Source organism: Petaurus breviceps, unplaced genomic scaffold (assembly GCF_028583685.1).
Source record: "Petaurus breviceps papuanus isolate PSGF00001 unplaced genomic scaffold, PetGlider_PUasm1.0 37, whole genome shotgun sequence".
NCBI lineage: Eukaryota > Metazoa > Chordata > Mammalia > Diprotodontia > Petauridae > Petaurus > Petaurus breviceps.
Window position 1 is genome coordinate 15,817,820 of NW_027186296.1, and position 9,488 is coordinate 15,827,307.

Below are 9,488 nucleotides of genomic sequence, written 5' to 3' on the forward strand. Positions count from 1 at the left end.
AATTAGACTCTGAAATTGGGTTTCTTATAGAAAAAGATATCATTGAGTTAGTGCCTTAGAGAATACTGAAGTAAATGAATTCCAAAGTAAAATGTATCAGTTCAATGAAGAAAAGATCCAATCCCTTGTAACATTATCTTGGTTGGAGGCACTCAAGCAGTTTAACCCTTAAATCAAAGACCCTTTATTCTTGAAAGCTTAAAAATAAACTTTAAAGTAGAAATCTTACAGAAGTCATTCATTTTGAAAAATATACATACAAAAACCCACAAAAATGTATTTTTGTTCCAAAATACCTCCTGATATGTAACCTGTCTAGCTGGCTGAGTTGGGAATCCAAAAAGAGTTTACACTCCATTGGAAAAAAAAGAAGGAGGTGATTTCCATGACTATAATGCTGCAAGACCATGGAAGACTAGAATATGTATTGTGATTGTCCATTAGCTCAGTTCTAGTATATACATAAATGTTTGACGAACAAGATTCTTCCAAAGTTTACACTTGTTGAGTATAGCAACATTTAGAAGATATGTAAACAGGAAATGATTATTCCAGAAGTTGCCATAAGTCATACTACCATATATAACTTAAATGGGCATAAACAATCCCTGGAATTCAGATCCATTGGGTGTCAGTTCAAAGAAATCTCAGAATTCTACCTTTTGGAAATGTTCAGTTACAAACATTTCTCAGCACATTCTAGATTTAAACCCCTTTCTATGCCTCTCATCACCAGGGCTTCTGTCAAGAATTGAACTTTCTTGGGCCTATGATCTTGTTCCCAGGAGTTGCTACTCAGAATTCTAAGAGCAAAAGCCTAGAAAAATTAATAACAAGATTCATCTGGAAGAAGAAAAGATCAAGAATATCAAAGGAAAATACTCCAAGTCAGAAGATTCAGTGTTGTGTTTGAGGAGCAGCAACAAGGATAGTGTTACTGGATTGAAGAGTAGATTGTGTGAGAGGGAGGGAGGAAGGAAGGGGGTAAAGTATAAGAAGACTGGAAAAATAGGAATGAGTCAGGAAATGAAGGACTTTAAAAGACAAGAGAATTTTTATCTTTGACCCTGAAAGTGATATAGAACCACTGGAGTAGATTGAATAGGGGGTGACATTATCAGACCTTTACTTTAGGAAGATCAATTTGACAAATCATTGGAGGATGGACTGGAATGGGGAGAAACTTGAGTCAGAGAAACAAACCGGTAAGGTATTTCAGTAGTCCTTTCCATTTGTTGAAATCTTAATATTATTTCATTCAATGTCTCTTAAGATATTAAGTAAAGTCTCATTTTAAAACCTCTTCATAAGATAAAATTGAAAAATTTCTTCAAAAAAGATCTCTTCATTTCTTTTCCCTTGGTATATTTTTCAGCTTATCTCCAGCAACAATAAGAAACATATCTTCCGTTTCTCTCAAGTTAACATTTTTAGTAGCTTCTCTCCACAGTTTATCAAGTAAATTGTCATAGATCAAAAAGTAAAATACCAACTATCTTCCTGTCTCTGCAGGGAAAGACATATGTATAAATTCTTCTTTATTGACCTTCATGGATCTATTTCAATCAGCAGAATTGCCAAATCTGAAACGGATACCCTTTTAACTATTCTCTCCAGTGAAAAATATGAAATCCCTGCAATTCAATTGAGAGAAATCAGTACAGCTGACAGTGTGCAAAACAACACTTAGTCATTAACATTTCATACATTTCACATAGTTAACATATTTAAGATATATTTAATACAAGTTACAGTGTTTCTTCTATGCAACATTCAACATATATGCGATCACATGGCACACAGAGCAACTAAATTTATAATCAGATGTAGCAATACCACACCTATACATATAATGGTACATATCACAGAAGCATATATCAATAGTATATGTCAAGCATTACATGTTAACATACATATTAACATTAAATCTCTAGCTAAAAATGTTTCAAAAGCAGCACAGCATGGTTAGTAAAACATAACAAAATATATACTGTGTCATCCAAAACATATATTACACATTATCAATTCTGTGTAGCTTTATGAGTAATCACCTATGTTGTTAGTTTTACTGCATCAAAAGTCTTTTCATTGACTTAATGGTCTTGATACTTCTACTATAATCTTCTGAAATTTTGGATGTTCAACTAAATCTTCTTTAGCATTAGTTCTGAGCTCATGCTGACCAACACAGTTTCTTATAGGTGCACTATTTCCAGGGAACCTTGACTGCTGCAAAAGTAAACATAAAAGGTACTATCTTTAGGATCATCCCTATTCCCTTCTCTGATCTAAGGTCCTCCTCTCTTCTAGATAAAACTAGTGGTTTTATATATGTAGTGCCTCTTGTACTCTAGTAATACATTTTCCAGCAAATCTCTGCTGACTCAGAAACAAGCTGATATTTTATATTCTTGAGTTGTTGCTTAATGTAATAGTTTCTTTCTAAGCACCTTTTAATAGTGACTTTATATCAAGTGAAATGCTTGTTAATGTCTTTTAAAGGTAGGATTTTGCTTTATGTCACTACAAAATTTCTTTAGCTGAGATAGATTACATTCAAGTATTTCTATTTTTCAAATTTCTTTGATGTTCTTTGAATACTAAAGGCTTTTTCTTCAAAACTTTGTCATTTTGCTTCAATTACTGAAAAAAAAAGTTGGCCTCATATCATTGCTTATTTAGCAGCAGTGGTTCCTTGGACATTTACTTCTTCTGAGCCAAGTGATAATTTTTAAGTGCATTCAACATATTTATGACCATATTTTCCATAGTTATAGGAGAAAACAGTTTTGCTTTTCCAACTTTGTTATGATAGTGGTGTTTTTTATTTAAATTAGTGTGATTGACCTGATGATCAGGTCATATTTACTGTCATGGAGATCTAGAATGACCTCTATCCCTATTCCCATCTGTTTCCCCAAACTGGTTCTTGGGAGTTCCTTTTGCACACCAGCTCTATGTTCCTCTTTCCAATGCACACATCATTTGTATCAGATAATCATGATCTCTGATTCTTCTACCATTCTCCAAGTAGAATGATCCTGTGTGTAGTTCTGTCTTTCATCAACTTTCCGTAGTATCTTGCCCTTGAGTCTGAGTAACCAGGGGCTGTCTCTTGCTTAGTTTCTGTGATCCACACGTTATCCTGGAACTAGGCTGAACTAAGTTTGCTAAAGTTAAATCATTCATTGCTACTTGAAAATAACATACAAATTGGTTTGTTATTTCTAACATTTGATTGTAATTTGGCAGATTTTGTTTATAAACAAGACCAATACAGTATATCTTCAGCTCTTGTGGGTGTACAATACCCTTGAAAATTCTATTCAGTCTAATTGCATCTGTTTCCTCTGGTTTTTTTGTTCCCCTCTCTATTAGTGGATTATCTACCTGAGTTACAAATTGGAAGGTACTTTTCCCTTTTCTCTGAATGATAGGATGAATGACCTTGGCACACATTTGCTATGGTATTCCATCACAACCAAATTGCCTTTCTAGTCTCTGCAAGCATCCTTACCATATGATTTCAGCTTCTACATTATCCACACACTCTCTCTCTCTCTCCTCTCTCTCTCTCTCTCTCTCTCTCTCTATATATATATATATATATATATATATATATATTCTAGCTGTTTTGCTTTTAAGATTTCCTTAATCTTTAAGATTAAAGACTGCTTCAACTCTTTTCTACTTGAGGTATCCACAAATACTGCAGTGCTTTAGACATAGTACTCACCCAGACACTCCATTCTTCCAACAGTGGAAATGGGTCCTTTCCTCAGAAAAATCTTAACCTAAGACAGTGTTGAAGTGAAACAGAGCTGTGTGTTTACTTCCATGCTTTTTAGCATGATGTTTTCAATGATTTTGTTAGACACCTTTAATAAGGTCAGCTAGCACATTGATGGTAAATTGTTTAACTTGAAAAGGCTATGAGTCAAAACTAAAGTGGAGGGAGAACTGGTACGTGACTTTTTATTTACAGATAATTGTGTACTCAGTGCAGCCTCTGAGGCTGAGATGCAGCAGAGTATGGATCTATTCTCTGCTGCTTTTGCTGATTTAGGCCTGACAATTAACATTGATTAAGAATCAACATAAATTAAGAAAACAGAGGTTCTTCAATCAGAACCATACTATCCATATGTGGAACCATTGGTTACAGCAAATGGAGAAGTTTTAAATGCTGTGGATAAGTTCACTTACCTTGGCAGTATACTTTCCAGGGATGTACACATAGAAAATGATGTTGATGCATGTATTTCCAGAGCTAGCTCAGTGTTTGGGAGTCTCTAAAAGAATGTGTGGGAGAGAAAAAATATTAGACTGCCTACTAAACTGAAGGTTTATAGAGCTATTATGCTGACCTCATTGTTGTATGCCTGTGAAACCTGGATGGTATATCAGTGCCATGCCAGGAACCTGAATTACTTCTATTTCTTAGGAAGATTCTGAGGATCATCTGGCAAGGTAAGATACTGGACACTGAGATCCTTTCTTGACTGAATTGCCAAGCATTCAAACTCTACTGTAAAGATTGCAATTCTGATGAGTTGGCCACGTTATTCAGATGCCAAACATATATTTACCTAAAAGACTTTTACGAAGCACTCACATAAAGCAAACACTCACATGGGGATCAGAAAGAAGCAATGCAAGGATACTCTCAAGGTCTCTCTGAAGAATTTCATAATCAATTGTGAGACACGGGAGACACTGGCATAGGACCCTCTTGCATGGCATGCCCACATCAAAGAAGGTACTGTGCTCTATGAGCAAAACAAAGATGCAGTAGTTCAAAATAAACATTAGATGCACAAATTTAGAAACATCTCCACTCCAAATATTCATATGAACTATTTGTGTCTAACATATGATAGAGCCTTCCAAGTTTGTATTGTTCTGATCAGCCACAGTTGAACACACTATACCTTGACCTCAACATAGTGATGTCATTTTGTTCTTTGAGAAAAAAGGACAACCAGCCAACTAAGATTGTTTTATGATAGAATGGAGGAATGCTTTATATAGAGCAAATAAACTTTCTTGGTAACTGACCTATGTTTATAGGTATCACTGGTGTTCATATCTTCAGGTAGCAAATATAGGTGTGTTGTGCTTAAAGTGACCAAATACTACCTAGTGTACCAGCACGACTTGGAGCAAATATTAACATTAGCTCTTTCCTTGAAGGGAACTGAAAAGGCTAGTGGTAATACTTGATTCAGGGTGTTCTAGCACAGTTGACCATGTCCCATATAGGCCTTTTGTAGTAAGTATAGGATACCTTATGTTAAGATGAGATTAAATGTATCTGAGGGAAAGCCCACAAAGTTCATTGCTACAAATTCCTGCACTACTGCGAAGCATTTGAGTCAATAATTAGGGATCTATTCTAGTCCCACTACTTTTGAGTTTGGCAGAGCAGCTAACTCTAGCAATTCCTTCCCTTGATATAACTGTTTTGTCATATTAATAGTACACAAGCTTTCTGTTTCTTGGCTCATCCAATTTGCATTTTCATTGTGTAGTATGCTTTTTTTCAGTCAAAGACTAGCAGAAAATTTCTACATCCTAATCTTTTGGGGAGTCACTGATTCTAATTTCTTTGCTTCTCACATCTTTGTAGAAAAGTTGACTGCCATTGAATTGCTTGTTTTGTTTTTATTATTAATAGTAGTAATGGTAGTGGTAGTTCATTCTTTTTTCCTTTTTCAATTGAGCTCAGATAGAAATGGTCCTGGGATAAGTCACTCTCCTATTATTTTCTATCTAATGATATATGAAATATTGCACAAGTAGGTGAAGTAGCTGCTTTGTTGGGTTTTTTTTGCAAATGAATAAAAATTTTGGGGATGAAGGCTCATCTTTTGTCGGACCACAGAATTTTATTACTATTGATATTATTACTGCATTATTATTACCTACACTATACATATTGGCTATGTAGATATAGAAATTTGTGAAGGAGGTAGAAACAGGACTGACTATGTCAGAGATTCATATAAGCAATTGATCAGAGAGTTAGCCTAATTTATAATTGGCATATTTTGGTTTTTAATGCAAATCTTACTCATATAAGTCTTCACTTTTAAACATGTTAACATTTCCTTGTTTACATGACTGAATTTCTTTTTCTCAGATAAGAGATTCCAAGAGAATTAAATTATTATAACATCCTAATATATATAGCCCTTAATTTTAATATCATTATAATAACAAAATCTAAATACTTAATGATATCTCTTGTTCAGGAGTATTTTACCCTTCTCACTACTTAAGGATTTATTTTGAAAGGACTTTGCTCAAGATTTAAACCCCTCAACTGAGTAGATGGTTGAGAGTTCCTATGATTGAGAAATTCTTTAGCTTGTAGTTAACCTGGTAATGAATCTCTCAAAACAAATAACAGATGTTATCCATTACCAGGCCTTAACTATATTATATTGAAAAAGGATTGAACTATAACATTTGCATTGTGGCATAGGAAGGGAAGAAGAGATCTGAAACAATTCAGTTTATTCTGCCATAAATCATTCAAGAAACACTAGGCTCCAATTACATGCCACACACTATTATAGGTGTTTTGGATACACAGAAACAGTTCCTACTCTTAAAGAGTTTGCATTCTATAAGGGGAGACAGTGTTTAAAGGATTTGCCAAAAATATCCCAAAAAAGATAATTTGGTGGGGGCACACTAATAACTAAGAAGATCAAGAAATATATATAGAAGGAGGTAGAATTTGACCTGATTTTCAAAGGAAATGAAGACCAAAGTGAGAAAGAAGTGAATTCTGGGCATCGATGACAGCCTGTGCAAAGCCATAGAGAAAGAAGACAGAATGTTGTGCATGAGGGATAGCAAGATGACCAATTGGCTTGGACAAAATGAAGGGGATCCATATGTAATAAGCCTAAGAAAAGTGGGTTGAAGATGTAAGAGTTTGTATTTAATTCTAGAGCTATTAGGGAAACAATGTAGTTTATTGTACTAGGGGAGTGAAATAGATTACCTTTCAACTCTTGTTCTGTCTTTTCAATTTTAATTTTTTATTTTTTCCAGTTACATTTAAAAACATATTTTAACCTTAATCTTAAAAAATTTTGAGTCCTAAATTATTTGCCAACCTCCCATCCCCTTTCATTGAGAAGACAAGCAATTTGATATAGGTTATACATGTATAATGATGCAAAACATATTTCCATATTAGTCACATTGTGAAAGAAAACAGAGACTCCCTCCCCCTAAAGAAAAAACACAAGAAGAATAAAGTTTAAAAAAAAACATGCTTCTATCTGCATGGAGACTCTATCCGTTTTTTTTTTTTCTGGAGGTAGATAGCATTTTTCATCATGAGCCCTTTGGAATTGTCTTAAATAATTGTGCTGCTGAGAATAGCTAAGTTCTTCATAGTTGATCATTGTACAATATTGTTGTGACTCTGTGCAATGTTCTGGTTCTGACATTTCAATCTGCATAAGGTAATGTAAATCTTTCCAGGTTTTTCTGAAATATGTCTGCTCCTCAGTATTCCATCACAATCACATACCGTAACATATTAAGCCATTCCCCAATTGATAGGCATTCCCTAAAATTTCCAATTCTTTGCCACCTGTAAATCCAAGCACGAGCAGCTTTCTAGAGGATTGGGGCTATGGACAGGTTTAAGGTTCTGATTACATAGTATATTGAACTGTCTATTTATTCAACAGTAAATTAAAGCAAAATATTCACAGAAACCAAAGTACAGCATTCACAATGTTATAACAAGTTATTACTAAAGTGACCACATAGTTTTCATCAAGTTTTAAACAAAAGATATCATTCAGTAAGTCCTTAACTCAGTCATCCTTAAGGAGCAAGCCTTAAGGGATACAAAGTACAAAGGTCAAAGTTCTCCACCCCTAGGTCACATTGTCTTAATCACTCAGTCAAAAAGTCTTCTTTCTTGGAGTTGGTTTCCAATCATCCTTAATTCAAGTATCCTTAAGGAACAAGCCTCCTTCAGGAACACAAAATACATAGGTCAAAGTTCTCCACCCCTACACCACAGTAAATTATGATCTTCTCAGTCAGCATCAAGTACCTAAGGAGAGACCTTTTCATCTTGACTAGAGGCTGGCTCTCAGATTCCATGGTTCCTCTACTATGGTCCCAGCTCCTGCCTGAATTTACCCATTTGTCACTTGGATTTGAAAGAAGGCAGCTCTCAGCTCTTCATCCAACTCTTCATCCAGTTCCTGACCCAGTTCGATATTGAAGTTCTCCAGTTCACCTCAAGTCCTTCATAGTTTCTGTTTCTGGGAAGATAAAGCTTAAAAGAGCCACAAAAACATTCAAACACATTTCCGGCACCATTATTAATTCACTATCTGCCTGTGAAATCAATACAGACCCACCAATAAGGTTCAAGAGGTCAACACAAATCATCAATACAGAAATCAACACAGACCCACAAACAAGGTCCGAGTGGTCAACACAAATCAACAAAGTCCCAGGACCTCCAAAACCCTCCTCCAGGATATCTGTAAACAGACAACCAGAAAATCCTCTCTCAGGGCTTCCAGTAAGGTCTCAGGGCTTCTGTACAAAGTATCACAAACAAAAATCAACACAGACAGAACAGACAAACATACAGTGCCAGGAAACCACAAGTTTTCTCCTTCTCAACTCTGCCACCACATGATTTCTCTTCTCAGCTCTTCTCAGTTCTGTTCTCTCCCAGCTTGGGCTTCTCCTTATACATGGTCATTAGCTCCTTCCCTTCCTGTTGCATCAGCAACAGGGGTTCACAAGTTGTGAGGTTCAAAAGTTCTGTTTCTTAACAAAGACTTGATATAATCATGAGTAAGGCTTAAAAAAACTTGAAATGAAACAAGGTGTTAAGTATTTCTTTGCTTGCCATTACGTTTCCACAGAAAGAACTGTTGTAAGTATTTTTGTACATATAAGTCCTTTTCCTTTTTTTAAAAAAAACTTTCTTTGGGATACAGACCTAGTAGAAGTGTTGCTGGATCAAAGGTTGTATAAAGTTTTATAGCCCTTTGGGTATAGTTATAAATTGCTCTCCAGAATGGTTGGATCATCTCACAATTCCACCAGTAGTATATTAGTGTCTCAATTTTCCCATATCCCCTCCAACAATTGTAGTTCTCTTTTTCTGTCATATTAGCTAATCTGATAGGTTTGTTGTGGTACCTGAAACTTGTTTTAATTTGCAATTTAAATTGAATTTAATTGCATCTAATCAGTAGCAGGTTAGATAAGGTATATGGGGTGTTTATGGAGGACTAGCTCTTCTGGTATGAGAGCTTGCTAAGCCCTTTTCAGGATGGCTTATTAACCTTTGGTCCACATAGCATTCAACTTTCTCCTGTGCTTCCAAAAAAAATGTAGCATGCACAGCAGCCACACAAGTAAACCATCTTAGCAGACAGACGAAATCAGGTAGAGGGTAACTGATGGGTCTCAAACCCGTGGGTGAG